The sequence below is a fragment of the Halichoerus grypus genome, chromosome 3, assembly GCF_964656455.1.
Source record: "Halichoerus grypus chromosome 3, mHalGry1.hap1.1, whole genome shotgun sequence".
Lineage (NCBI taxonomy): Eukaryota > Metazoa > Chordata > Mammalia > Carnivora > Phocidae > Halichoerus > Halichoerus grypus.
This window is the reverse complement of record NC_135714.1, coordinates 113889433-113912262: the sequence shown is the minus strand read 5'-3', so window position 1 is coordinate 113912262 and position 22830 is coordinate 113889433. Positions and strand designations below refer to the sequence as shown.

General features: G+C 35.5%; 1 pseudogene; it reads right to left on the bottom strand.

Annotated features, from left to right (window-relative positions):
- Window positions 1-21202: 21202 nt before the first annotated feature.
- Window positions 21203-21305, bottom strand: LOC118544208 (small nucleolar RNA U3; annotated as a pseudogene).
- Window positions 21306-22830: the final 1525 nt, after the last annotated feature.

Below are 22830 nucleotides of genomic sequence, written 5' to 3'. Positions count from 1 at the left end.
TTTCATTAGTTGACAAAATTTCTGCCTGTTTAAAAAAATTTCTAAACAGCAGATAATCCAGGAAAGAAAATTTCAATAATGTCAATAATCCCCTGCATCTCATAATAATTGTGCTATCTTTTGTTTCCTGTAGAACTCATAAAGTTTAATCTTTTTTCTATAAAAATTATTTCTTCTCACTCCCCAAAATATCTAGCAAGATTGATCATTCTTTACCTTTCAGGCAGCTATGATAAACACATACATACACTTACATAGACACACACAAACACACAAACACACACACACACACATGCACAGATCCCAAAGAAATTAAAAATTCAGAGTACTTTGTTGTCCTTTAATGTTAGTAGTAAAAATGGCACACGTTAAAAGGGATGGTTTGTAACCTCACACCAAGATACACATGTCCGAAGTGCATCCAGGACTGTTTCAAACAGCTGCTTTTGGCATTGAGCTAAATTCAATGCAGTTTGCCTCAAGACTACTCTCAGTACCATTTTAAGTGACAATATAGCTGGAGTACCATCCAACTTGTATTAAACTCTCCTTTTCAAAATGTGTAAGTATAGCCAGAAATACTGATTTGATATGAAATGCACTCACATGCCAGGCGTTATATCTAATAGTTACTTTTCCAATGTCATGAAATTTGACATATTTTTATAGAATTTTTTGTTACTTGAAAAATAATCACTGCAAAAGCAAGAATGAAGTCTTTTAAATTAAAAAAAAAAAAATGTGTCTTTTCATTATATATATAAGAATTTGTTTACTTTCCAGAGCAGGGATCTGCAAAGTACGACCCCTGGGTTAGGTCCGGCCTGTGGACCCTTTACCTTTTTTATACCTTTGATGAACTAAGAATGGTTTTTTAAATGGTTTTTAAGAGATATGAAATAAAGCCGAAGGAGAATTTGTGAGAAAGACCACATGTGACCTTCAAAGCTTAAATATTTACTATGTGACCCTAGGGAGAAAAAAATTATAGACCTCTGTTCTAGAGTAATTCTCTAACCCGTACTTGTATTTAGAGTATGTTTTAACAAAAGATTTCAAAAGAACAAGAAGATTTTCTCCATTCTACCTATGACATTTTGGTGATTCTATATCGTCATAATAGATGTAATTCCTTCCCATTAACACATTGATGTGTCAAATTACCATGATTTATAAAATTAGAGGCTTTTAAATTCATATTTTTGTAGCTATTTCTCTCACTTCGGACCTAATTTTCTCAGTACATTTTGTTTTAAGTGCGCAAAATGAATGTTGACTCTATGTCTGCACTGGTACTAATGTATACATTTTAAAAGGCTGAATTTAAGCCATAATTTTGCCATGGGGACTCTAAATAGACATACCAGCCTTCTAATAGATCTGGGGAAATGCTGAATTTTTATTTATGTCTTCAGGTGACAAGCCATGATGGATGGCCTGACAAGGTCCCATAGTCTAGCTTTGCACTGCCAGGGAAAGGATCGTGGCATCGGGCTGCCAGTTTAGTTATCAACAGCTAGCAGCCTAAAGGCAGCAGTTTAAAAGTCATTTGTCTGCACTTCTAACAAGTACATTCTATTGTGTCATTTATTCAAGTAAGCATAATTTTATAACAAGTTGTTAAAAGCCCTTTTGTCAACAATAAAAGTCTCTTTTCCTCGTATGAACAGTCCTAATAACTGAATATCTTGAAAATTGTATACTCTATTTAAAATCAAAGCAAACACTTCACTAAAGATTGCTAAAGTAATTAGTGTGGCACAGATTTTTGTTATTCTGCCATCAAATCCTTCTTAAGTAACATTTTTTTTTTTCACAGAAATTGCTCATTTAAAGTGGATTATTGCTCTCTCTCTTATCATGAGGTGAAGGTTGTCATCCTGTGTTGTTGTCAGGGAATGCATATTTCCGAGAGGAAGGTATCTAATTTTAGCAGTCATAGCTAAAAATGATGTTACTGTTAGTTGTCAGAGAAGTGATCATTAAGGAGTCTATTTTCTCTTTGATGCAAGCAATTCAGATCAACTTTTCAAGGCACTTCGAATTGCCGTGAATATTCCTCCAATTTTCACCTCATTCTTGCTACTGTCTTATCAATGTCATTTGTTATGAACGTAATACAAATAATAAAAAACATTGTTCTTGTTCACTTTTTCCAGATCTATCTTTTCTTTTTTTTTTTTTATAAATTTTTTTTTTAAGATTTTATTTATTTATTTATTTGAGAGAGAGAGCGAGAAACAGCATGAGAGGGGATAGGGTCAGAGGGAGAAGCAGGCTCCCGCTGAGCAGGGAGCCCGATGCGGGACTCGATCCCAGGACTCCGGGATCATGACCCGAGCTGAAGGCAGTCGCCCAACCAACTGAGCCACCCAGGCACCCCAGATCTATCTTTTCTTAAGTCGATTACTTTTTAAAACCATTTGTGCCACTTCTTTTAAACTGATTAATTTTGAAAGGAAATCCTATTTTCATGTTTGTGCTATTAAAATTCTCTGTGTTACATGATTTTCCTAAATACAAAAACATCTAGATTTCAATGTATTCAAATCTTACTGACAGTAAGCTTTTTTTTTATTTCCATGAGGGATATGATGGGAAAATATTTGGGTTTAATTTGGTGCTTCCAACATCCTATATCTGGGCTTAATACAGTATTCAACTGATTGTAACTTTCTTTTAATTTTGTCCTCAGGAGTCTCAACCATTGGGTCAAAACTAGGCATCATATCTGTATTGTTCATAAAAACACTGATTTATAGCACATTTTTCTATAAAGTAAATGTAACTATATAAAACAAGGAAAGAAACCAATTGAAAAGAGTTTTCATAGAGACATAAAAAATATCTGAAAAATTTTGACATAACCTCCAGAGTGTAAAAAATAAAAATAATATTGAATTTAAGATGGAGATGAACAGCTGTTTTCTCTTTTGCTCTTTAATGGAGACCGCTAGTAATATATTTCTAAGCCTAATACAAAGACTGAACCTCGTTCTCACTGGGTTTCAAATGACATTTAGCTGCATGAGAGATCCTGCGCACTCCGCCACCTCCATGAACAGAGTAGCTTTGTTTCTCTCGGTGATGGGTTCCATAGGAGATGCTTTTGATCTGAAGATTACTATCATCTTTTGTAGAGCTCTGACTGGTGGTTGTGGAGCTGCAGAGTTGAGAAGGCAGAATGGATTCAGTTCAGTTTTTGGCTATTGTGTCCCCAAGGGCCTCCTGACCTACTCCGGGCTACATCACAGGCAACGAGTTGTTCTATTTTCATGTACAGACTCACATGGAGACTGATCCTTCACATTTCCTTCATCTCCCTTACTGCCTACCCCTGAAGATTGCCATCTATTTGTTATGTTATGAAGATTCTTTCTATATTGTAGCATACATTTCTCTTATTAGCTCAAGCTAAGCTATCAGGTATTTAAAATTAAGTTCCAGTTTCTGACACATCTGCCTCTATTGAGAAAAACAAAGGTATCCAAACACTTTTTTAAATAATGGGAAAGCATACTGTTAGTTACAAGATAAAGTCTTATCTATCTCAGTAAAACATCCAAGGTTAAACAGGGCTCTTCTCCTACAGGTGGGTAGCATACAGATGATGGCACCCTGTAGAGGTGGGTAGCAAAACGTGAAGGAACATATGTGTAGAAAGAAAATGTGCTTTGGGATGGTCTAGAAAATATTACAGACAAGAAAAGCTAGTGGGACCTTGGGAGCTCACATGAGGACAAACAAACACAATATGGGACTCCATGAATACTAACAGTCTTACTTTATCCTGGACCATAAGCCCAATTCCTCGGTTTTAAGAAGTAGGTTTGCTCAGTGAGACAAAGGCAGCTACTTTTGCAAGGGAAAGCATCCAGTTGAGAAAAATCCTGTCTTCCTTTACCGAAACACTGTATTTGAAATTCATCAGATGTAACATGCTCATAATACTCAGTGTGCCATAGAAAAGGTAGGAGTCGAAAGAAAGATATAGGCTCCAAGGGAAACTGGAAATAATTCTCTGGTAAGTAAAGAAAAGTTTAAGATACTGAGAGAGACAAGTTGGGGATCCTGGTAAGTGAAATAAAAATGCCTCTCCTCCCATGAGAATCATCTGAGTTTCAACATCAGGGATTAGCAAAGGAAGAGGAACAGTTCAGAAGTGTAATAGGTTAGAACTACACCTATTTTAGGGTGTGCAGTATCAGCATCAGATAGGAGTAACAAGGAACCCCGAAGACTCCTCACATGCAGTTCCATCCCAGACTAGAGCATGATAAGGTCAGGAATGAGGTAGCATGTGAGAGAATTTTTTTTTTTTTTAATTCGTACTTCCAATTAAGCAATTCTTTGAAATTTGTTTGTTTGTTTGTTTTGCTTAGTTGAAAGCCATTCTTTTACCCATCTCTGAATAACAAAGTACTCCAAAACATAGTGGCTTAAAATAACAACAATAATTTTATTTTATCTCACAGTTTCTGTGGGTCAGGAATCCAGGTACAACTCAGCCATTCTGGCTCAGTGACTCTCACATAGTTACAATCAGGCGGTGGTTGAAACTTGAGGAGGGGGAAGCTGGAGTAGCTAGCCAGGCATCCTTTTCTTTCAAAGCAGTCTCGAGTCATTCTGTGTATAGCTTCACGTGGTCTTTCCATGTTAGCTAATTCGGCTTCCTTACAGCTTGGTGGCCTCTGAATGTTTGGCCTGCTTATGTGGTGGCTGAATGCTTCAAGAGTTAGAATCCCAATGGATCAGGCAGAAAGCAGCATCACTATGACCTGGCCTCAGAAATCACACAGCCTCCTTCCACCCCATTCTATTGGTTATAGCCAAGCCAGGTGTCCTCACTGATGGCAGAATATCTAAGTCACATCCTAGAAGCAAATAAGATGGAGATATTTTGTGGTTATATTTGGAAAATCTACCTCACAGGCAAATGAAAACCAGACATACCATAAAGTGCTGCATGCATATTACTGGTATGGATATGACCAGTATCATTGCCATTCTGCTCCTGTAAACCGGATGCCGTTGCATGGCTGACACCAAAAGCAATTCTCCATGACCACTTAGATTTTTCATCACTGCCTCCCACTTCAAAGGTTGGGTCAAATTCATCTGCTTAATTTCAGATGCTCATGTACTGGTGTAAAAGAGGCTAAAAAAGTGATTATCTTGTCTTTAACCTTCAATGGTGCAGGGTGATTTATAACTCCCACCAGTTCCAAGACTCACTGCATAATGTAGGTCATTTACTAAATATTCTCGAATAAGGAGGGATTCCTAGGTGGGGTAACCAAGAAAATTTCTACTTCACAAAGTACATTATTCTTATAGTAAATGGACACAGAAAAAGGAGGGGTGTATAAATCTGGCAGTGGTTTATGAAAATTCAAATACAACATCTCTGTGAGGTAGGCCTGAGCAAAATAAATATAGCTACATTTATACTGTTATATATATAGTTATACACACATATTATTTTAACACAACCTCTAAAAAATATTGATATGGAGATTTTAAATTTTCCAAATGACTTAAAGAAGAAAGTCAGACAATATAGAAAAGTTATGCCCTAACATAATCAGTGAATTTGTTTAAATTATTAGCATAAAATCAAGTTTAAGTAAAAAATCTACTAGGTTTTTTTTTGTTTTTTTTTTTAAAGATTTTATTTAGGCGCGCCTGGGTGGCTCAGTTGGTTAAGCGACTGCCTTCGGCTCAGGTCATGATCCTGGAGTCCCGGGATCGAGTCCCGTGTCCGGCTCCCTGCTCGGCAGGGAGTCTGCTTCTCCCTCTGACCCTCCCCCCTCTCATGTGCTCTCTCTCATTCTCTCTCTCTCAAAGAAATAAATAAAATCTTTAAAAAAAAAAAGATTTTATTTATTTATTTGACAGAGAGAGACACAGCGAGAGAGGGAACACAAGCAGGGGGAGTGGGAGAAGGAGAAGCAGGCTTCCCGCAGAGCAGGGAGCCCAATGCGGGGCTCGATCCCAGGACCCTGGGATCATGATCTGAGCCGAAGGCAGATGCTTAACGACTGAGCCACCCAGGCGCCCCAAAAATCTACTAGTTTTTTCTTGATAATTTATAGAGTACATACACGTACATATTTACTTATATGTATATATGTATAAATACATATTTCTAAATGTATATTTACATGTATAAATGTAGACTATTTTTATATCCTCAGTATTACTTAACTGCTTTTAAAATATTCACATAAGGATGTCTCTAAAATAAAACTATAAATAAAATGTCACACACAATAACACAAAATTTAATACAGATAGACCATTCATTTTGTTCTAGCTTGTTCTGTTATGAATGCTGTTTCAACTACTTATGCCATTACTTTAAAAACTGTTTATTAGTAAATATATTTCTAACTACACTGAGCCTATAACTATTAAAAAAAAAAAAACATAAATAACACTGCTTCCTGAATTGAGGGTTTTTTTTTTATCTTTAAATTCCAATAAATCATTTTTTAAACAAATTATTGCTATCTTGTGAATATCGTTTATGTTAGCTCATCTTTAAGTGGTCCTAAGCTACTATTTGGTGGTTGGACCTTTGAAGTGTTCATAAATCTTTAGATTAATGATGAATGCTATAAGGCAAGCTTGTAAATGCAACATTCTGTCCCTCACTTTCCGTGAAAAATCATTTTTCTGCTATACTTTCAAAATCTATTTTTAAGATTCCCCATTGTACACATCCACATAGCTAATCACTTATAATAATGACTGCTTCTGAACATTTAACCTGCTGACATACTGATGCATCTTAACACAATAAGATGGCAAAATTCCTTGACCTAGAATCGTTTAATGATTTACACAGAAACACATATGCATATACATATCCCCAGTGAGCTGTGTAAACTCAAATAAGGGTAGGGACCATAGTTGTTTTGTTTATCACATATGTAAATTTTTTTCACACTCCCTCGAACAAAGAAGGCACTCCAAAATTATTTCTTGAATTAATGACTAGATAAATTAAAGATCAATTAAGTGACAAGACTATAGAGCTAGGGGCATGATTGCTCTCTTGAGACTTTCAAATTACAAAGTTCTACTTTTCCTTTTTAAAGCTGCATCAAAGCTTTCAAGCTAAAATTTTAATTCTGTGGTTCAAAACCAAAACCTGGCCATCCGTTCTGAAGTTTATACAACTTGGGAAGGGAAAGTACACAAAGCATGTTTCCTCCTGGGGTAAGTATTCTGATGTCTGTATTTCTTATCCTTATCCTCCTTATCATTGCCCATCCCACACACCCCTCCCTGACCATCCTGCTCTTTGCTCAGGCTTCCCCAATTCAATAAATGGCAAACCTATCCTTAAAGAGGTCCTTCCTGATTCCTCTTTAATCTCTCAGAAAACCTACCTGGTAGATTTCTAAAACATATATCCATAATGCTCCCACCTACACATGATTTTTTACTGACACAACCGTGGTCTGAGTCAACATTGTTTCTCACCAAGATTGCTGCAATATTTACCCAGCATGTCTCCTTTCTGTTCCCTTTACCCCAGCCAAACTATTCTTCATAGTTCGATCCCAGGACCCTGAGATCATGACCTGAGCCGAAGTCAGATGCTTACCTGACTGAACCACCCAGGAGCCCCAGGATGACCTTTTTAAAACATGTGTCAGAGCATACTGAACCTCTAATTCTCTCAGTAATTTATCTCATAATATTAAGGATAAAGCCAAAGTTTTTCTGACAGTCTTCTAGGCCTTCTGTGATCTGGCCCCATTTATGCCCCACTTCACTTCCCAAGTTCTTCAAATGCTATCTTTCAGGGAGGACTGCCCCAGCTACTCTGCTGAATATGGCATACTTTGCCTGACATATTGTTTATTTTCTTTGCTTTATCTTTCTCTTAACTCTCCTACCACCTAGCAGCCATTATATTTTAATTATTTGATATTTTATTTACATTGCACTAGAATCTATGCTCCACAAAGGCAGGATTTTTTGTTTATTTTCCTGACTGAATTCCAACACCTAAATAGTGGAGACACTCAAGAAATCTTTGGTGCGAAAATGAATGAGTGTTCTAGTTTACCAGCATCTCTCTCCACCTTCGGGGCCTTCTGTCTGTGTCTTCCCTTCATGAGCTTTACAGAGGTTAAAATGAACAAGAACAGAATCCTCTGAGAACACAAGTCATATCGCTGTTTTTCCATTACTGTTATTTCCGTAGATCATGAGAGAGATCTGGACACCAAATTAATAATGGCTAATATAGTTATTAAGCATTTTTAGGTGGTAGGAAGCTGCATTGTGACATCCCTTATATTAACTTAAAATGTCTATAAACCTACATAAACCCAATGAGGTAGCTGCTTTAATTATTCCAGTTTCATAAGTAAAAAAGCCAAGTCTGAAAATGGTTAGGTAACCTACACAAAGTCATATATTCTGTGTGTTTGAATCTGAAGAGTCCAACTGCAGAGCTTTTATTTTTCAATTCAATACTGTAGCACCCTCTCACTGCTCCAACTTGCTGTGCTCTGGTCATTAAGCAAACACTCTTTTGTTCTGTCTTTCCGGTTTCTGTTCTCCTTTCTTATGGGTTACTATGGTTTCCTTGGCTTCCTTTGGCTTCCACCATTTAAGAGCTAAAATTTTATTTGAGCTTGGAGTAGATATAGGGAAAAAGACAACCTTCAGTTGATTGGATTCTAAGCCACTTAGTTCTGCCTAATTTAGATGACAGAGACTCCCCTTGTGGTCTCCACAAACCCAACAGAATCTGATATCAGAATTTGACATGGAAGCCCCAGCCAGCAATAGAGTTCATTTGTTAGGTTTGTATTGTATGCATACACTTCCTTCCAGAACTTGAGGGCAAGGGAGATTGGGAATGGAAAGATTTAAAGATACTTGGGAATCCAGGTACGTGCTTGATTTGTTCTTCTTGTGAAGTTGTGTCCAAAAGCTAATAAATAAATAATTGCCCTTAAAAAAATAAAAGCAGAATGAGAAACTGCCAGTTTTAGTGGTTATAAATTCATTCTAGATTATATAAGAATATATATAAGAATAGCAACACATTTTACCCAATGAAACAGTAGTTACTGCAGTACTAGCGTCTTCTATTCAATGCTGGATAATTTGTAAATTATAATCATGCAACCAGAAATTTAAAATTGACTATGTATCCTTACCAGCACTTTCTATTAGTCATTAGAAATGACACATATGACAGATCATTAAGTAGCACGGAAAAAAATTATTTTAAAGGATATTACACAGCTAAAGTTTTGCAGAATGTTCGTTGAAAGATCAAGAATGACACTTATATGTATAGTAGTGGTAATGTTAGTACAGTGGTTGTAATAATAAATGTAGTTAGCATTGCATAGAATTTAATATATGCCAGGCACTTTCGTGTTTCACACTGAGTAACCCATATAAGAATCAAAGCGATCTATAAGATAGGTCCTTTTACTATCAACCTTATACAGATGAATAAATGTAGTTATAAAGAACTTACCAAGGTCACAGAGCTAGTAAAAGGAGAAGTCCAGTTTTAAAATGAGGCACCCAGCTCGAGAGTCTGTGGTCTTTACCATTACATGACACTACTTTTGCAAAAAAAAAAAAAAAAAAAAGGTTTATCTAGAACTAAGGAAATAGGATTGGTGAGAATTTAGTAATTTCATTAGAAACCTAGATACAATTGTAGGTGAAGATACTAGGAATTCTCAGCAAGTTATTAAAAAAGATGCAATACAACTAACCTTTCTAATCTAGATTGTGTGGTTCACGTAGGGGCAGAGCAACCGAAGTTCACATGAATAAATAACTTGATTAAAAAAATGCACTGCTGAGAAAAATTCATCTTTTCTAGCCATATATAAAAAGAATATTATTTCTTTTTAAAGAATAATTAAAATAAATACCAGAACTTTGCCATACTTTATTATATAATATGTTATGTAAAACCTTGTTGTGTTTTTCAGAAATTGTATCTACATCACTCTAGAATGGTTTTGGTCATTTTTAGTTAATCTTGTATTAAATCTAATGTTAATGGACATCATATACCAAACGTTGTTGATTAAATGCATGAAAGGGTAACTAAATGGATTTTTTTTTAATGTAGAAAATACTGCAAGAAAGCCAATCATAATGAATGGTGATTTTTTAAAATATTTTATTTAGTTTTTGACAGAGAGAGACAACAAGAGAGGGAACACAAGCAGGGGGAGTGGGAGTGGGAGAAGCAGGCTTCCTGCGGAGCAGAGAGCCCTATGCGGGGCTCGATCCCAGGACCCTGGGATCATAACCTGAGCCAAAGGTAGACGCTTAACAACTAAGCCACCCAGGCGCCCTGAATGGTGATTTTGTATTAGTCACTAGAGATAAAATGACGAAGAAGAAAATCTATTTGCATAATGGAAAATACATTTAACCATAGTCATAGGTACCCCTTCTGTCTAAATAGACTACCTATTCAAATATGCAGCCAGTTATAATGTACTGGCATGGCAACCAGACTTCATGATGCATCTCTACTCCAGAATGTTTTGCTTCTCATTTTTGGAGTAATATTCACACAACCTTGTAACTCCCATGGGACATTGCTTCCTGGTGTAAAGCTTTATCATCTATCTATCTATCTATCAACTTTCATCTATCTACCATTTATTTTTCAGTCTTATTACTAAATTTTTCAGCCTTATTACCATAGTTTTGGTGTAAATTCTTAACTTCTTTTACTTTAACTCAGCTTTGATCCCCCACAGCTTCTTGTTCCTATTTGAGATGAAGGAATGTTTCATCTTCTCTAGAATGTCCAAATTCTCTTCTTGGAAGAAGAGAGGTTCACTAGCTTCTCCCAGCAAAATCTGTCCTTCTCCTCATTTCAGATTCACATTTCTTCATTTACTTGCATGTCAACTCAGCTTTAGACCCCCCCAACAGCTTATTAGAATCATTTCTTATTTTATATTCCTTCCAGTCTATCTAGTAACTCTTAATGTGCTCGGATATATTAGAAAGTTGAGAATTTTTCCACAAGGTCTTCCTGTTCTTATCAAGATCAGCCAAAAGTCTTGCACTTAGTATATATACAACTTCCTTCTGTAAGGATGATCAAAATAGCACACTACCATCAAGTCATGGGGGCCGACCAATAAGCAAGGTGCACTTTGACTAGGGTTCATTCAGATACTAAGTGGACAGACTACTCCCTGGCCTCTACTCTGTAACTACCCAAGTTAATGAAATCAAACATCATGTGTGGCTTTTATAACTAAGAAAGAGTGAAATAATCATTCTCCTTTTAGTACCCTAAAGACTTTCCTTCCATTTCCCACAATGTCATATTTAATTGTTTTTTAACAAACAAAAGAAAAAAAAAAAACATTAAGCTAGATATGGAGCGTATATTCCAGACTACCCATAAATAATTTTGAGCATCTTTAAAATAGCTATTTGCCATTTATAAATCTTTTGGTGAATATTGTAAAATGTTTACCCATTTAACAAGTGAGCCCTTTCAAAATTAATTTTAAGATTTTTTTAGAATTTATTTTGCATACAAGTCTTTTGGAGATTTATGTTTCAACAACGAATTTTACCAGTTTGTGTCTCGCCTTTTTACTTTTCTTAAGATTGTATTTTGAAGGTCAAAAGTTTTAATTTTTCTTTTTTCATCCTTCTTTTCCCCAATTCAAGCTAGATTACAGACACGTATTTCTCAAGAAGGTAATGTTAAAGAAGAAAAGCGGATTTTTAATAATCAAAGGATACAAACAAGAAATTTGGAAACCTTTTCCCCCTCTTTCGGATTTTCTAAATTTTCTACCAGGTAAGAAAGCAAAGAGTAGATTCTTCTTCCCTCCAAACCACATGAATTAACTCCATGCCACCCATCAGGGCTCAGGTCACACAAGTCACAGGTCAGAGTATTTTCTATCTACTCCAGCATCTCCTTCCAAGTTCAAGGCATGCCCTTTTGTTAAAAACTTTATAGTTCTACCCGAGAGGGAGACAAACCATAAGAGACTTTTAATCTCAGGAAACAAATTGGGGGTTGCTGGAGTGGTGGGGGTGGGAGGACCCGGCTGGGTGATAGACACTGGGGAGGGTATGTGCTATGGTGAGTGCTGTTAATTGTGTAAGACTGATGAATCACAGACCTGTACCTCTGAAACAAATAATACATTATATGTTCATTAAAAAATATACTAATGAGGGGCGCCTGGGTGGCTCAGTCGTTAAGCGTCTGCCTTCGGCTCAGGTCATGATCTCAGGCTCCTGGGATCGAGCCCCGCATAGGGCTCCCTGCTCCGCGGGAAGCCTGCTTCTCCCTCTCACACTCCCCTTGCTTGTGTTCCCTCTCTCGCTGCCTCTCTGTCTGTCAAATAAATAAATAAAATATTAAAAAAAATATATACTAATGAATATTCTTTCAGTAATAAAAATAACAACAAAAAAACAATAAAAAATAATAGAATAGCAATTACTTTTTTAAATTTTATTTTATTTTGTTATGTTAGTTACATACAATACATCATTAGTTTTTGATGTAGTGATCCATGATTCATTGTTTTTGTATAACACCCAGTGCTCCATTCAGTACGTGCCCTCTTTAATACCCATCACCAGGCTAACCCATCCCTCCCCTCCCCTCTAGAACCCTCAGTTTGTTTCTCAGAGTCCATAGTGTCTCATGGTTTGTCTCCCCCTCCGATTTCCCCACCATCAAAAAAAAAAAAAAAAAACAAAAAAACTAAATCTTCTCATTTGCAACGACGTGGATGAAACTGGAGGGTTTTATGCTGAGCGAAATAAGTCAATCAGAGAAAGACATGTATCATATGACCTCACTGATATGAGGAATTCTTAATCTCAGGAAACAAACTGAGGGTTGCTGGATTGGAGGGGGTGGTAGGGATGGGGTGGCTGGGTGATAGACATTGGGGAGGGTATGTGCTATGGTGAGCACTGTGAATTGTGCAAGACTGATGAATCACAGACCTGTACCTCTGAAACAAATAATACATTATATGTTCATAAAAAAAAATTTAAAAAAACTTGATAGTTCTTTGTTCCCTCCCCCAATTTTTATAAGAAAATTATCTGTTTTAATTTTGAATTTATTATCGTGATTCTTTTATTAATATGTCTTCACACACTAAGGTGCAATTTTCGTAAGGGCAGGAATGATACCGATTTTTATTCAGTTTATCCTCAGTGATAAGAGCAGTACACGTCATGTTGCATCTGTTTAAAAATATCTGTGTACCAAATGTCCGTGGTTAGTTAGGTCTGCCATGAAGCTGCACAATCTTCTGTGAACTAGTACATATACAGAATGATCTGAATTAGATGTGCACTATAAATTGTATGTCCGATAAAACCTACATTTCTTGTTGTCTGTTGCTGATCTCTTCTTGCTTTGGGCTCTCATGTCTGCTTACTACAGGTTAAGCCTGAGCTTTAACTCAGTACTCTGATTTGGAGACTCATTTAGCAAAGGTTTAGTCAGTTCAAAGTTCTGACTCCCTCTTCTGGCTGTTCCTGCCATCTCAAGATTTCCCTTCCACTTCCATTTTCCCAGGTTGGGTACAAGGGCAATTGTAACCATCTTGGCGTCTAGGGTATAGGCCTTTCAGACACGTACTGTATTCTGCCAGGCCTCACTGAAATGTCTGCCAATCCCCAAGTCAAGCTGTGGCTGGTAATACTTTACTTTTTAGAAAGGGACATCCTGGCTCTATTACACTGAAAAGACTGTATCCAATGCTCTGCTGTTAATTGCTATGTGTGTTATAACAGAATTCAAGATTCTTCTTCTTTCTTAGTGCAATTTAAAACTGAAGAGGTTTTTTTGTTTGTTTGTTTGTTTGTTTTTTGGGGTTTTTTTTTTTTGTAGAACATATACAAGGGAGATAAACTGGTTGATTTAAAAATAATTGTTTTGGGGCACCTGGGTGGCTCAGTTGGTTAGGCGACTGCCTTTGGCTCAGGTCATGATCCTGGAATCCCCAGATCGAGTCCTGCATTGGGCTCCCTGCTCAGCGGGGCATCTGCTTCTCCCTCTGACCCTCCCCACCTCGTGCTCTCTCTCTCTCTCAAATAAGTAAATAATTTTTAAAAATCTTTAAAAAATAATTGTTTTAATAAACATATTTGTAATATGAAATGCAAATGATCATATTTATATAAATGTAAGATAATAATGGCAATAAAAGAAAAATGTATCTTTTTGCTTTAGAATATTCTAGGACTTGTAAAACGTAGATTCAGATTTAAGTGTAAGTGTAGTATAAACCCAGGTATAAATTTGTTTTTAATGAATTCCTTGGGATACTAATCATGACTACATTGTATATTTTACATGGTCTTTACAGCACGATAATTAGAAAAACCATAGCATTATTATATATGAGTTGATATATAGGAATTATGATGAGAATAAATAAAGTTAGATCAACTGTACTTCTACAACCTTGGTGAGCATCATTTTGATTGCATTCTATGTGAATGCTTTCTCGGAGTACAATTCCAGAGTACAATGTGAATGGTGCCCTTAAGAGTAATACAACTCAGAAGCCCTGGAGGAAATAAGCGGCTGTACATCTGTCTTGATATGCCATTGTAATGAATTCCTAAGGGAAGGGTTGCTTCCCAAATAACCCATCTCATCTGGGTCGCCCCCGTCAAAAATCCAGGAGAGAGCTGATGTTCTCTGAGATTAGTACAGAATAATAATAGCAAGAAAAGTGGCAAGTATGAATTTTTACAAAGGACCTTTAATTTATTAAAAAAAGGTATATAGGGCTCTATGTTTATAAATATATATAGATCAAAAGCTAATAACAATAAATTTCAGAACATAACAATTTACCATCATGAGAAGGCAAGCTCAAAAAAATATATTCAAATATTTGGAAAAATTGGAACATAAAGGTACTTCCTGGTTTTAAAATTCTAGATAGAAGTGCTTATCCTTTTATCAGAAAGAATAATATTAAAACAAATAAAATTATGAAGACTGAAATTATCTCTATAGTTAAGTAGATTTTCACATTTTAATTACATTACACATTATACAGTAGTAATCAAAAACAATGTGTATTTTTTAGACTCAACTGATTTAATGAAAATAAAATGATCATCCCTGACTCTATCCATAAACAGTCTTCTCTTAAGTCAATTCTGAGGTCATAAAGTCTATATTCCTCTAAAAACTTTCATCTTCTTTATTTTTTATTAAGGCTAAAAAATATGGTTTTCCTGCAGCTCCTGGGTGGCTCAGTCGATTAAGCGTCTGCCTTTGGCTCAGGTCATGATCTCAGGGTCTTGGGATTGAGCCCCGTGAGCCCCAGATTGGCTCCCTGCTCAGGGGGAGTCTGCTTCTCCTTCTCCCTCTGCCTCTTGCCTGCCACCACCCCCACTACTCATGCTCTCCCTCTCTTTCTCAAATAAATAAATAAAATCTTTAAAAATATATATGGTTTCTTTTTTTAGATTAAGCCAGTTTTCTTGCTGAGTTATATGTTTTCCTTCTTTTTTATTTTTACTTTTTGTAATATTCTAAATATTCTGAGTGAATGAACCCAGTCTAAATCTAAATTATATTAGAAAAGCACTTGATTGCCTTTAACAAATGATAAATACAATTACCATCAAATAATTCAGATATCATTTGAAGAACACAATTGTTTAATTTTCAGAATATTTAACTCTAATTATTGGAAGATGACCAAGCACCTTTATAATTAGTATCCAAATCAAAATCACTATTTATAATGAATTATATTATCATTAATAATGATGGACAGCTCCAGTGATTCATGCTACTATTTAGGCAACTGTTAATTCCTGTTGCTGATAATCAAATGGGGACGATGATGCTAATGAACATCTTTCAGAAAGGCATACTTCACTCTGAGTAGATAAATGCAGATTACAACATCCACAATATCCCCCTCGTGCCTCAAGGTTTTTGTAAGCAATTCCACAAATTAAAGGGGTTAGTTTAGATAATCTTCCATCTTCAATCTGCTGTTTTCATTAAATTATTCTTCTTTAAATAGGATCATCACAATAGCACTCATCGAGAATCTGTATATGATAAATGGCTAAGAATTATTTAGTACTCCTGTGTGCTAGGCGCTGTTGAATCACTTTAGAGTTAACTCCTTTAAACTTTATAAGAAGCCTATGAGAGGAATGACTGTTGTTCACCATTGTGCAGATAAAGCAGCTGCACAGAGATTTCCTCTTTACTCCTTACCATACTGCACTATACTATTCTATACTCTATTCTACACTGCCTGTTCAACTGGAAAAACATCTTCATGAATGAATTCTAAATGAATTACAATTAGAAATGACTGGTAACTTTAGAAATAAATAGAGCAATTTTTTTTTTTTTAAAGATTTTATTTATTTATATGAGAGAGAGAGAATGAGAGAGCACATGAGAGGGGTTAGGGTCAGAGGGAGAAGCAGACCCCCCACTGAGCAGGGAGCCCGATGAGGGCCTCGATCCAGGGACTCCAGGATCATGACCTGAGCCGAAGGCAGTCGCTTAACCAACTGAGCCACCCAGGCGCCCTAGAGCAAAATTTAAATAACGGTGGTTTGCCTCTCTGTTTTCCAGTCTGATCCTTCTGCTTTCCAGCTACAACCTCCTGGGTACCTGCACAGCCAAAGACTGTGAGACCCGAGACCTCAGCACAAAGAGTAATGCTGAAATCAGGAATAAGAGATCTGCAACCAGGAAAAATCACACTTTAAATTCAGAACTACTGTATTATAGTGCTGATTAATTACAAGTTTAGGAACAAGCAGTTAAAATGAGGTATTAAAAGTTTTCCAATCAAGTTATTTTGCCATTAGTTCAGTTTTATCCCCTCACTCTTGTAGACAAATATTAAATCACCATTAAGCCAGGTGGAAGGTCCAGGACTTCACCATGGTTGGTGCCGTGATAACATAACCATAACCATTTTCAAACTCTACATCAGGGATTCTCCAAGATTTTATGTTACAAAACCATTTTAGAATATAGTTCTATTTCTAGAAAAATATGCACTTATATGTAGAAACACACATTTATATAATTCCCGGAAGTCACACATATTTTTCTGAAGACCATCCATGTCTTCTTGAATTACAAAACAAGAATTTCTGCCCTAAGCTTTTGAACACAATCTCTTATCTTCCTTTATTTATCTCATTAACTGGTGATGGCATTTATATATATGTCTTGCTCTTATTTTCTTCAACTCAACATATTGAGAAAATACAATATACTTGGCACTGCTAATTAATGGCATAGTAATTAAAATAAAGTAAGAAGACCAACACTTCACATTGAGATTATCAGAAACTTGTGGGAGAGAGAGCCAAAAAAGTTCCCAGAGTAGATTCTCTTAGCGCCTAGCCCAGCTCCTCTGGCCTTCATTTACCAGTTAAGTGAGCTCTACTCCCAATCATTATGGGTGTCGCCTCTAATAGCTACCACCTTCTTAGAAGGCTTGCTCTTGGGTAAGTCAAGCCACCTGCCCTGAGTTGCCTGGACATTTTATCTTCTACCGATTCTTCCTTTTTCTTGGCAGGATGGCTGCTAGCTAATGGCAGATTCAGGCAACTAAGACTAAGCTTCCCTGGTGGGGGCGGTGGGGGGAGGGGAGGCATCAGGATAAACTCTCCAGTTCAATCTATGTTCCAGAGTTCTCATAGGATGAGGCTGAGAACAAAACACTACCTGAACCTACAGTCTTTCTTAACTTCTTACCCTTCCATTTCGTGTTGACTCCACACAAAGTAATTCCAATGCTGTGAAATCAATACTAGTACTACTTCCACTAATAGATAAGCGATTTAAACTGGCTACTTAATGCATGCCAGGCATTTATCTTAATTAAAGATAATTTAATTAGAGAAATTAAGATAATTTCTTAATTAGATAATTTAAGTTTTCTAAGTTTGAAATATTTATTCTGATAAAAAAAATTTGTAATAATTACCACTTACTGAGTTCCTACAATGTGATTAGCTCAGTTAATCTGCACTTCAGCTGAATGTGGGAGTTATTATAGTTTTCCCCATTTCATAGATTAAGGATATAGTGCACAGGGACTTTAAGTAACTGCCCAAAATGATACTTCATAGATACTATTTAGTAAGTTAATGAATCAACCATATCTAGTTTGGAAGTTCTAGACGAAACTAAAGCCAATGTAAAAAGTCATGCGGTTCTTTCTTTGTCCCTTTCCCGTCAATAACTTAGAAAATAAAATATTATAGTAAAGGGACATTTTGGAAACCCAACCAAAAAGTTAAATTATATAATAGAATTGTCTTAAAATTGTTTCATATGTAATTAAACTTATTTTTAAAGGGTTTCTAATAATGTTACTGTAAAAAACAAGAATAGTTTTTATTTAATAATATGCAGTTACTTAAATAAGTTGTTTAAAGAGAAAAACATATCTACTAAATATTACTAAGCAAAAGTAAGTATATCAGAGCATCTAGCCCAGTGACTAGATGGTGTGGGTACTGCATGAACATTGTTCAAGCAAATCTGACTTTGGTCCCAGAGCTTAGAAAGTAAAAAATCAACCTTGATGAAGTCCTCTTATAAAGGATTGTATTGTTAGAAGAAATGATTTATAGGTTTTAGAATTTAGTTTAAATGTGTATAAATATATTGGGACAATTTATAATAAGAAAAATGAGAAAATATAAAATGGTAAATTAATTTAACTTCTTTTTATACAAACCAAAGAAAAATAGTAATCTCATATACAAACCAAAGAAAAAGTGGTAACAGAGAATCAATTGAAAACCATACTGTAACTATTTTATGAGAAAGGTAACAAAAATTCTGTTTAATGTATAAACTATTGAAAAGCATATATATTGTATATATGTGAAAACAATTTTATTACATAATTTAAAATTACCTTGTATGCACGTATATGAAGGTTAAATGAAGAAATACCTACTTAAATATATTCCATCAAGTAAATATTTAGATGCAGGTAAACGTTTAACCAATGGGGGCGGTTTTCATTCAACATGGTGTTATTCTCACTACCCTGTACACTAGGTATACTTCATTATATGTTTGTATTTGGCCCCCTAAAATTTAAGAAATGGGAGAAAATAAACCAAGAAGGAAAAACAGTAAAGAACTCAGAGTGGTATAAAGTATAGAAGAGATTTTAATTTTTTTGCCGTACAGAAAAAGAGGCAGAATAAAAGAATATTATGAAATTTCACTTAAATTTCACAACCGTCAGTACCTTTAAACCAAAATTATCATCGCTGCTCTTTTAAATGTGGCAGAGGCAAACAATTTCTTCAGCACAAGAAAAAGACAATTTTTACTTTCAGATAAGAAGGATTCTGGGGGCGCCTGGGTGGCTCAGTCGTTAAGCGTCTGCCTTCGGCTCAGGTCATGGTCCCAGGGTCCTGGGATCGAGTCCCGCATCGGGCTCCCTGCTCTGCGGAAGCCTGCTTCTCCCTCTCCCACTCCCCCTGCTTGTGTTCCTGCTCTCGCTATGTCTCTCTCTGTCAAAAAAATAAATAAAATCTTTAAAAAAAAAAAAAAAAAGAAGGATTCTGTAGACAGGAAATACACAAAAGTGCTCACCACCACCTTCAATTATAAAGGAAGCTGAAAAAAGAAAAAGAAAAAATGTTAAGAAACCTATCATAAGTATACCTAAAAGGATCAAGAAATAAGGGAGGCAGCAGTTCCTAAAGGGTAGTAATAGTTTTGTATTTAAAATGAGAGTACAGTCTTTTCACTCCATTTTTATGGTAGATGAAGGAATTCTAAGATGAAAGAAGAGACCCAACTCTGTAAGACAAAAGGGCATATCCTCAAAGCATTGACTTGATATTCTCTGGGAAGGTGCAGGGTAGTGAAAATATCTCAGGAGAGGAAGAAAAATAAGTACTGATAGAATATCATTAAAATAAAATAACAAATGAGTTTAAGATGTACATTCAGTTAATTCAAATGAAAGAGAAATAGTTAAGGAATGAAATATTTATATATTAATTCAATGCTGAGAAAGGAAACATACCTGGCGAGTAGTTTCTATGTTCTCAAAACCATATGTTACAAGTAGATAAAAAGTCAAGAACACTTTTCTGCTTAAAATTACCTCGACCGATCCCCGCTCCTCAAGATCCAGGTGCAGCAGCTATTTCTGCCCATGGATCCTGTCCCAGGGCTTTAATAAACCACCATTTTGCACACACACACACACACACACACACACACACAAAAATTACCTCAACCATTTTGATTTCCATCATTTTATGAGTCTTCCTAACACCGAAGCTCTGAAATGGGAGATTTGGTGCCATTGGAAGGTGTACGTAGTCTTTCAAACAGACTTTTCCAAATAATAGCAGTGTATCTCTATTCAGAACCTTAATGTTTGCTTATATTTTCTTTTTCCTGTTCTGCAATAACAATTGGTTCTTAAAGTAATTTTTCTTATTGTTTAATTCTGCAAGCTACTTAATATATACCACATTCTAACAAAAAGGAAATCTTACATCTCCTCACTATAGTCAAGAGAACAGCAGCACTGCTTTTGTATGGTGCTGAATTATGATATATTTGTATTGTAAATAGCACGTGTATTTTACAGTTTGTGTGCTTTTCACAAAGAAAATTGAGAGAAGTGCATAGATTTTAACAAATATTTGGAAGTTCTATTAACAGAAATTTTAAAAAATCATAAATGGTCTGGCTAATAGGTGTATTTTTATATAACTTAATAAGGGACAATAGTCTATTTTGGCACATTTTATATTGAACTGGTAGATGTAAAAAGTTTTAAAAATGATGTCAATTATGTCTCAATAACAAGAAGTTTTAAGTATGAATTATGCTGCGTCATGACGAAATGGGCCACTTTTGTTTGTTTTCCCATACTTTCTGGGATTAATTTGTTAATATAATATTTTGAAATATTTTATGAATACAAGGGTCATTTCAAAATATTCTATTAAGAAATCGTGTGACCTGTTCTTTTTGAATGATATCAATTACTATCTGTTTAGTTTTATTTTATTGGGAAAGACATAATAGCACTGGAACTATTATTCTAATCCTGAACTACATTATTTTGGACTGCATATTTTGCTTAAGCAACTTCATCTTAAATTTTGTTTTATATACAACTCCATTCATTAATAACTGATATAGGTCTCATGGAATAAAACATTATGTTATTTGAAAATATAGAGTTACAAACTATAGAAATGATCCCTGAAAGTATAGTCTTAAAAAAAATCTGTAATGGACCATTAAGGAAGTTACCAGACAGACAAACATGTGACCTTGCCAAGCAAGGATTGCAGTAGAGATTTTGTCTTTATCAAATGAATTTAAAGGAACAAGTCACAGTTAAAGGGCATGTGCTATGGTGAGTCATGTGAATTGTGTGATGAATCACAGACCTGTACCCCTGCAACAAATAATACATTATATGTTAATTTAAAAAAATAAAAATAAATAAATAAAATTTAAAATAAAATTAAAAAAAGAAAGAAATCACACACACACAAAAAAACTTTGAATGGGAGCACCTGCCATTGTTACTCCACATTAGGTTGTTGCTGTTTACATTCCTTTGTTGAGCCTACATCTTCATAAGCTTTTTCGCAGGTATATGTTGAACACCTCTATTCATGGTCAGGACAGGATCAGAGGCCACGGATACTGACAACTGATTTGTCTGTTTTCCTCTGTCTTTTTCCATGACTCGTCTTGCCTTATAAACAAAACTGGGAAAACACAAAAATAAGTGTTTTGTGGCTTATCTAAGAATAATACAGAAAGTATTGCTGTTATTTTTGGTGAATAAAATCAATTTTGTATAGTTTATTTCAACCTAAATAAAATGTGAATTTTGTTTAAAAAAAGGAAAGCAAATACATAGTTACAAAAATACCATCAACATATCTTTTGCTTTCACTGTTTTTAGTACTTTGTAAATACGCATTCTTAACTTTAGTAAGATAATTTTTTATACCATATGTTAAATGAAATAACAAATCTACTACACTGATACAATGAACACTTTTGCAACTTCTTGTCCTCAATGAAATCTACCTTATTTAAAATACCATCCTGTATGTTGTTCAGAACTCGACATTTTACTGTTTGAATAACTTTTGGAGGAGGTAGATATGTGGCATAGTCCTTATGCAGTTATTTTAATCATATTATGATATTAAAATAAATTTTATTGCATCTTATTATGCTACATTAAAAGATGCAAATTATATAGCATCTAATTATGTCTAGGGTCATGTATTTCAGAGCTTGAGACAATTGTCATCGGGTAGAGTATACACTGCTGGAAGTGTGCGTGCATAAGTATGATCTTTATATAACCGAAGTGGGATCTTTTAGTATGGCATCAGTTCTTCCCAAAAGTGGAGGAATCTTGGCATTCACATTCTCTTTCACAGTTAACCTGAAGAAGAAATCAGTGCTGAAGTGCCTGGGTGGCTCAGTTGGTTCAGCATCTGCCTTCGACTCAGATCATGATCCTGGGGTCCTGGGATGGAGCCCGTGTTGGGCTCCCAGCTCAGCAGGGAGCCTGCTTCTCCCTCTCCCATTCCCCCTGTTTGTACTCTCTCTCTCTCTGTCAGATAAATAAAAAATATAATCTTAAAAAGAAGAAGAAGAAGAAGAAGAAGAAGAAGAAGAAGAAGAAGAAGAAGAAGAAGAAGAAGAAGAAGAAGATCCTATTTCTATTTCCACCACTGATCCCCTTGTTCATTTCCCTCTAGCCACACTGG